The sequence below is a fragment of the Oryza glaberrima genome, chromosome 11 (assembly GCF_000147395.1).
Source record: "Oryza glaberrima chromosome 11, OglaRS2, whole genome shotgun sequence".
NCBI lineage: Eukaryota > Viridiplantae > Streptophyta > Magnoliopsida > Poales > Poaceae > Oryza > Oryza glaberrima.
The window spans coordinates 1017066-1024330 of record NC_068336.1 but is presented as its reverse complement, the minus strand read 5'-3'; positions in this window follow the sequence as shown (position 1 = coordinate 1024330).

Sequence of the window (7265 nt, the reverse complement as noted above, 5' to 3'; positions counted from 1 at the left end):
ACACCTGAAAGCAGTCTTGTGGATGTCCTCTTCTGCCATAAAAATCTGATTATATCCTGCATTACCATCCATAAAACATATAATCTTATGTCCTGAAGCAATCAACCAATTGATCGGCAATCGGCATTGGGTATTCATCCTTAGGTGTAGCTTTATTCAAATATCTAAAATCAATGCACACCCTGAGTTTACCGTTTTTCTTAATAACTGGAACTATATTAGAAACTCACTCAGCATATCGACATGGCCGAATAAAACCATCATCATACAAATGAGTAATTTCGGCCTTTATAGCACCATACATATCGGCTTTACATCTCCTAGGTGGTTGTTTATATGGTCGATACCCTGGTTTAATAGGTAGCCGATGTTCAACAATCGATCGGCTAAGTCCTGGCATCTCAAAATATTCCCAAGCAAAACAATCTCTGTATTCTTTTAATAGCTCTATCAACTTGGTTCTAAATTCAGATGACAAATTCTTACTTATATATGTCGGCCTTGGTCTATCTTTTGGACCAATATCAACTTCTTCCAAATCATCGGCCGAGATGAAACCTTGTCCGAGCTTGCCATCGAGATCATCTACTATATCCTTGGTATAGAAATTTGAACCCTCCACGACGCCCTCAAAGCAACAATTGGGGCTCTCCATCTCCAATTGGCTGTATATCACAATCGGATACATTAGAAAATCTCCTTTCCAAACCTTTCCAGATAAACAATCGGTACTATCTATCTCCCAAATAGACAAATCGGCATTAGCAATGCTAACTGACCTGTCGGCTGGTACAACTTCTATCTTGTCACCTTGCCATTGGATCAAACTCTGGTGCATGGTTGAGGGAATACAACAATTTGCATGAATCCAATCTCTTCCAAGCAACAGACTATAGGAGCCCTTCCCATCGATGACAAAAAATGTTGTAGGAATAGTTTTGTTGCCGATTGTCAATTCTACATTTAAAACTCCCTTGGTCTCTGAAGGATTACCACCAAAATCTTTGAGAACCATGTTAGTCTTAATGAGATCATCCGAATTCTTGCCCAATTTCGTAAATGTAGCATATGGCATTAGATTCACAGCAGCCCCACCATCAACCAACATCTTGGACATCGGCTTGCCATTAACAAATCCCTTGAGATACAATGTCTTAAGTTGCCGATTTTCTGTCCCCTCTGGCTTCTCAAAGATAGCTTGTTCTGGTGACAAAACCAACTGAGCCAAAGATTCTTCAACTACATCTGCATCGGCATGGGCTTGACTAATTCCAAATTCAGCTGGTAACACAAAAACCATATTAACTGATGTAGATGCAACAGATTTTCCTTTAGCCAACCTCTTTACTTTGTCAGCCTCAATCTCATCGGCTGATACCACCTTGCTCTTCACACGCCACTCTTGCTTTGGCTTGGCCTTCTTCAACCGATGATTAATTTCCTCTTGTACCTCTTGGAATTGCTCCCTATTCCTCATCCTTTGAACTCTTCTCTTCTGGTTCTTGGTGAAAATACTAGAAGGACACCATTGCTTCTTGGTTCCATCTTCATCTTTAGAATGTTGAAAATAATCTTGATGAATTGGACCTAATCTCTGATGAACAGGCAACTTCTTCTGAAGCAACCGATTTTCCCTAGGATAGGATCGACTTGAACTTACAGCATGTCCCCTGTTAGAATTGCTGCATCCTGGGATCAAAATTGTTATCATCCCTTCGTTCCAGCAAAATCTGAAAAATTCGCAACTCCAATGGGGATCAAAACTGTTATCATCTTCATAGTACCTTTCTTCCTGCCGATCATGCTTTCTTTGATACTTGTTGATAATCCTAACATAATTGAGCTGTTTAGACCGATAATTCTTGCTATCGGCTGTTTTCCCACTTGTACGAACCATGTTCACAGGAAAAGGATTACCATCAACCTTCATCGGCTTCTAGGAATCATCAAATTTGATCTTGCCGTTTTCAATGGCCGACTGAATCTGCTGTCTAAATACCTTGCATTCATTGGTACTATGAGACCCAGTATTATGCCACTTGCAATATTTCTTCTTCCCCAATTCCTCAACCGATGGTAACACATTATTGGCTGGAAGTTGAATTTTTTCTCCTGAAGTAGCAAATCAAAGATCTTATCAGCTTTGGTGATATCAAATCATATTTCTCCTCTGCATAATTTTTCACCCATTGACAAGTAATAACCTTCTTACTTCTAGCCCACTCGGCCGCTGCTACTTCAGAATCATCTTCAGAATCAGATTCGGAAGCAAAATAATGGACATTGTTCACCTTCTTGAAAGCCACAACCTTCTTTGCTTCCTGAAATCTTTGCTCATGTACTCTTACCTTCTAGGCTAGATGAGCCAAACTTTCAAAGTCCTGAGCCGGAAACTTTTCTCTGATTGGAGCCAGCAAATCCTAGAAAGCTAGATCGGCTAACTGAGAATCTGACAAAACCAAGCTGTAACACCTGTTCCTCATATCTCTAAATCTTTGAATATAATCCTGAACAGATTCATCATGCTTCTGCCTGACTGATGTCAGATCAGTTAACTTCATCTCATGAACCCCACTGTAGAAGTAACTGTGAAATTGTTTCTCCAAATCGGCCAAACTATTGATAAAATTGTATGGCAAATTAGAGAACCATGTGAAAGCCGATCCAGACAAAGACAAAGGAAACAACCTAACCCTCAGAGCATCATTAGCCGATGCCTCACCACATTGAGCCAAAAATCGGCTGACATGTTCATAAGTCGACACATTATCTTGTCCTGAGAACTTGGCAAAATCTGGGACCTTGTATCGATGTGGCAGTTGAATTCAAGTCCAGTACGATAATATCATGCAAGTCCAGGTTGCACAGCAAAAATGTACGATAATATCATAGCCACACTACGTGGAGCCGGTGCAGCTGAAGGCACACATGCCACTGTCTCCGACGTGCAAGCAACTGGCCCATCCACGACAAGCGGTGCAAACTAGGCTGTGATGGCAGCTACCGATTCCATCGAGGCATGCAGGTCACCAAGGAGGCTGCAACGCTCACTGCTGCCACTTACCGCATGTAGCCCTCGAAGGAGGTAATCCCTTTACTGCACCATAATTTTATACACAACTATCACAAAGCTCTCTGATGACACAGTAAATGCATTACCACGTGCATTATCACATTGTTTAATTACCTTACATCCATTTGTTTTTTCAGCACATGCATCTATGTTTATCTCGTCAACATTGCAATTAGTGGGGGTACTCTATATTTATAATTATTCCTACATTTATTACATACTACCAGGGACACCGGAAGACAGGCGACACCACTAAGGCGGTCCCCCAGGACAGCTACAGCATCACCACCTACAACAAAGTCACCTGTTACCAGCCCCAAGAGCACTGATGAACACAAGGATAGGAGTACATCGCCACCAAAAGCTATGAAAAGGTCACCAAGGTCCTCGCCGGCTAGCAATGTGCACCCATCATCCCCACAGCAGGCGGACACGCAACAATCGGGGTTGGCATTGGAAAAGGGCACGCTTGAATAGCAAAGCCGACCTGCCGTCAGCGCAATGCAAGGCATGCAGACCGACGGAGGAACACTGCCATAGGACCAAGGCGGATGCTCGTTTGATGCGACTGCAGGCATTATACATGCAAGTAGCAGCCCCGAGCGGTCGAGCCATGATCCATCGGCGGCAGCCAATCCTGCCCTGTCAGCATCTGCACAAGAATACACTGAAGAGGGAGCGCAACCGCTCACAGGTATGGCCATGTTGCATGCATGTTATTCCTGCCATATATATTCACCGAGATGACCTTACATTCCATCGCATGCAGGCTGCCATGCAGGCACAGCAGGCCAAGGCAATGATGACCAGCAAACCATTGATCCTGCTGGAGTGCTGGAGAACACAACCCCACAGCCTACCTAGGTTACAAGCCCTACTTGTTTCTACACCTGAATTTGCCCTAGTAATCCATTTACTCTACCCTGATCCCAGCAACCATCACAGCCTGAACAAACTACTCAGTAATTGCATTACCCAGACATGTTTGCTTGCTTGCAATAATACATCCGTAGTACTATTAGTAATTGAATTACCTTTCACAATTCCAGTGACCATTTTCTCTACCCTGATGTACTTGCCCTAGTTATCCATTTACTCTACTTTAATCCCAGCAACATCACAGCCTGAACAAACTACTTAGTAATTGCATTATTCAGTCATGTTTGCTTGCCAGCAACAATACATCTGTAGTAATATTAGTAATTGAATTACCATGCCCTATTCCAGTGACCGCTGTAGTCCAAATAAATATTTTGGTAATTGCACTACTCTGACTAGAATTACCTGCTTGGCTTGAAGCAGGCAGTGGTGTTTCAAGATACAGGTGACATTGGGCAGCACATCCCCTCGTCAGAACCTGTACGCTGTCCTCGCAGGCCGGCCAGGTTTGTTTCACCGCTCAAGATTGGACACACACGCCCCCTCCCGGATAGCGTGAAAGTTGTTGCTCTTCGTGAACGCATTTTGAGTCCGGCCAGGTTTGGGAGGTAAATTTTCCTGTTACTAGTGTACAATTCCACAACCCTTATTTTTTAATTGCGTTATATATTGGGTCACGTGATACGATTGTGTACAATGTAGCGCCAACATCATTGAAGTTGGCATATCTGCTGCTACCGCCAGCGATATTGCGTCCTCGTTCACTGATGGTTCAATGAAAAAAGGCCTCTTCATCATCGATGCTTTCATAAATTTGATTCTGCATGATGAGCAGGAGTTTAGCCCGATGTCAGCTGGGGACCAAATCCTCCTGCCAACCAGTGTATCTGTAAGTTGTGATTTGTATTAGCATACATCAACACCTAAATTCGCATGTATGCATGCATTTTCTTTTCCCTTTACACTCATACACACCATGTGCTCAATGCAGAACCTGCTTAACTGTGATTACCTGGACCCACCACTCAAGGCAGACTTTAATGAGCAGTGTCTGGCAGAACACTTGCGTGAAGTCCTCCCACCAGCCAAAGACCTCCAATCCTGGAAGATGGTATGTTCTACGTGCAGGTTATAGTACCTGTTATACACCATAGCCACTGGACTCTGTACTGCGTCAACCGAAACCATGGGCGCATAGATGTCTTTGACTCCAACAATTACCCTGCTTTGAATACGGAGTACAAGGATCACCATGGTGACCTAGGGAGGCGTGTTGTGAAACGGCTCAGCGATGGGCTCTATGCAGCAGCCAGGACTGCCTTCAAGAGGTTTGGGAATCAGAAGCTGGTCAGGAACAAATGCCCAGTCATGCTAAAGCCCAATGATTGCGCATTTTTTGTCATGAGGTACATGGAGCTATATGACGGCAATGACTCCCCCCTGATACAAGCCGCTGAATCGGTAAAACCGCTACAACCATTTACGCTGCCGGGGAAAACCTTCAGCCACCTTATTTACCCTGCTGAATCTATTCTCATTTTGTGCAGGAGGAGTACAACGACTTGCGTTCGCAGATGCTGTACTACATGGTCTTCCACTCCAAGAATGCGCCTCTGCCACCGGAACTAGAAGAGCTATGACCCAGCAGCCCCTGCGCAGACTCAAGTGAATGATCAATGCATGTCCCTGTGATGTTGCCTTGTGGTCTTCTGTTTTTTTGACCAACAATGCTATTCATGTGATCCCAAGTACTTGCAATGGAACAACATACTGTTGCTCAACTAGTTGCATTTTGCTTTGTGTGGTAGCTTTAGTTCCTTCAAACTTGCTGTTATGCATTACTGACATTTACAGTGGAAGGCCCAGTAATCGATTTACTTCATGCACCTCATCATATCATGTGTGATTTTACCCTGTAAATCAATTACTTGAGACACAATCCATCATTCTGTCAACAAGTTTAAACAGCTAACGATGATAATAATTGCTTTACTAAAGATTTTACACGCATCATAACAACTCATGTAACCTAATTACAACAATCTCTCTGCCGAGCACTTCAGTTCCTTTTTAATGCGTGGAAATTGACCAGTAATTCGTTTACTGTGTTATGCCATTCAGTGTGCATGTCTCATTACCATCCTTGGCACACGTAGTAAATGGATTACCATCCTTGGTGCACGTAGTAAATGGATTACCACACTACTGTCATCACTTTCATCACCCCTGTTGGTTCTTTGCAACCAAACACGATAGTAATTCAATTACCAGAAGATCTCCCCCACACCCAATAACCTGGAGTAATCCAATTACAACAGCCCCACATGCGCTTTCATTTGTTTTGCATGTGTCCACTGATATGCAAACCCACAAAGTGTATAATTCCACAAGCCACACCCACACATTACACACAGCACCCAAAATGTATTCAACGTCCTGTTTTCAACAACTGCGAAACCATCTACACGGCACACATTTATATTCTGAAACCTGCTATTATCAAGCTGGCACTTAAACTAACATGTACTACATAACAAACATTTGATGTTAGGTTGGTGGCTTAACAATGCTATTGGCACGCTACACAAATTATGGCACATACGTCAATATGGACAGTGTGGAGCGTACACATCATAGGTCGGCGCCACTTCCAGAATCATCCTCGCCATCAATCATCTCTTCATCCTCGTCAACCCCATCATCCATTTCCTCTTCAAGCCTCCTCCTAACATTGGCTGAAACCCCCGCTATATGCTTACCACTGCCCCTTGGTCGGCCCCTCTTCCCTTTACCCCTATTCAACACCTTCTGTAGCTTGTCGAAGTTGTTGGGGTTCTTTGGGCAGGTAGTGCTGTAATGACCATCCTTTTTATGACACCACCCACAGACCCTATTGCAAACCTTCTTGCCCTTTGTGCCGAGGACCATCCCCTGTCCTGGTTCGGTGGCCATACCCTTTGTTCGTGACTTAGGAGGTGCAGTTCGGCTTATCTGGCTAGCGAGGTCATTTCTTTCCCCCTCTCCTTGCATTGTTGTTTGATCAACAGCAATGGATGATCCGGAACTGGACGGGACGCTTTCGACATGTATTCTCAAACTCTTCAGGCCTTTCAGCACCTCATCATATGCGTCCTGTGATTTGCTCCCAGCTTTTGCAACAGCCATAGCCTCGGTCATCAGTACTTTTGTTCTGTAACTCTCCTGCACACCGTCCGAACCAATTGTATTTTGGTCCCTTCTATCGAAGGGCATGTCGCTTTTCGCTTGCATAGTGTACCTACGGAGAATGTACTTGGCCGGGATGGTCTCAACC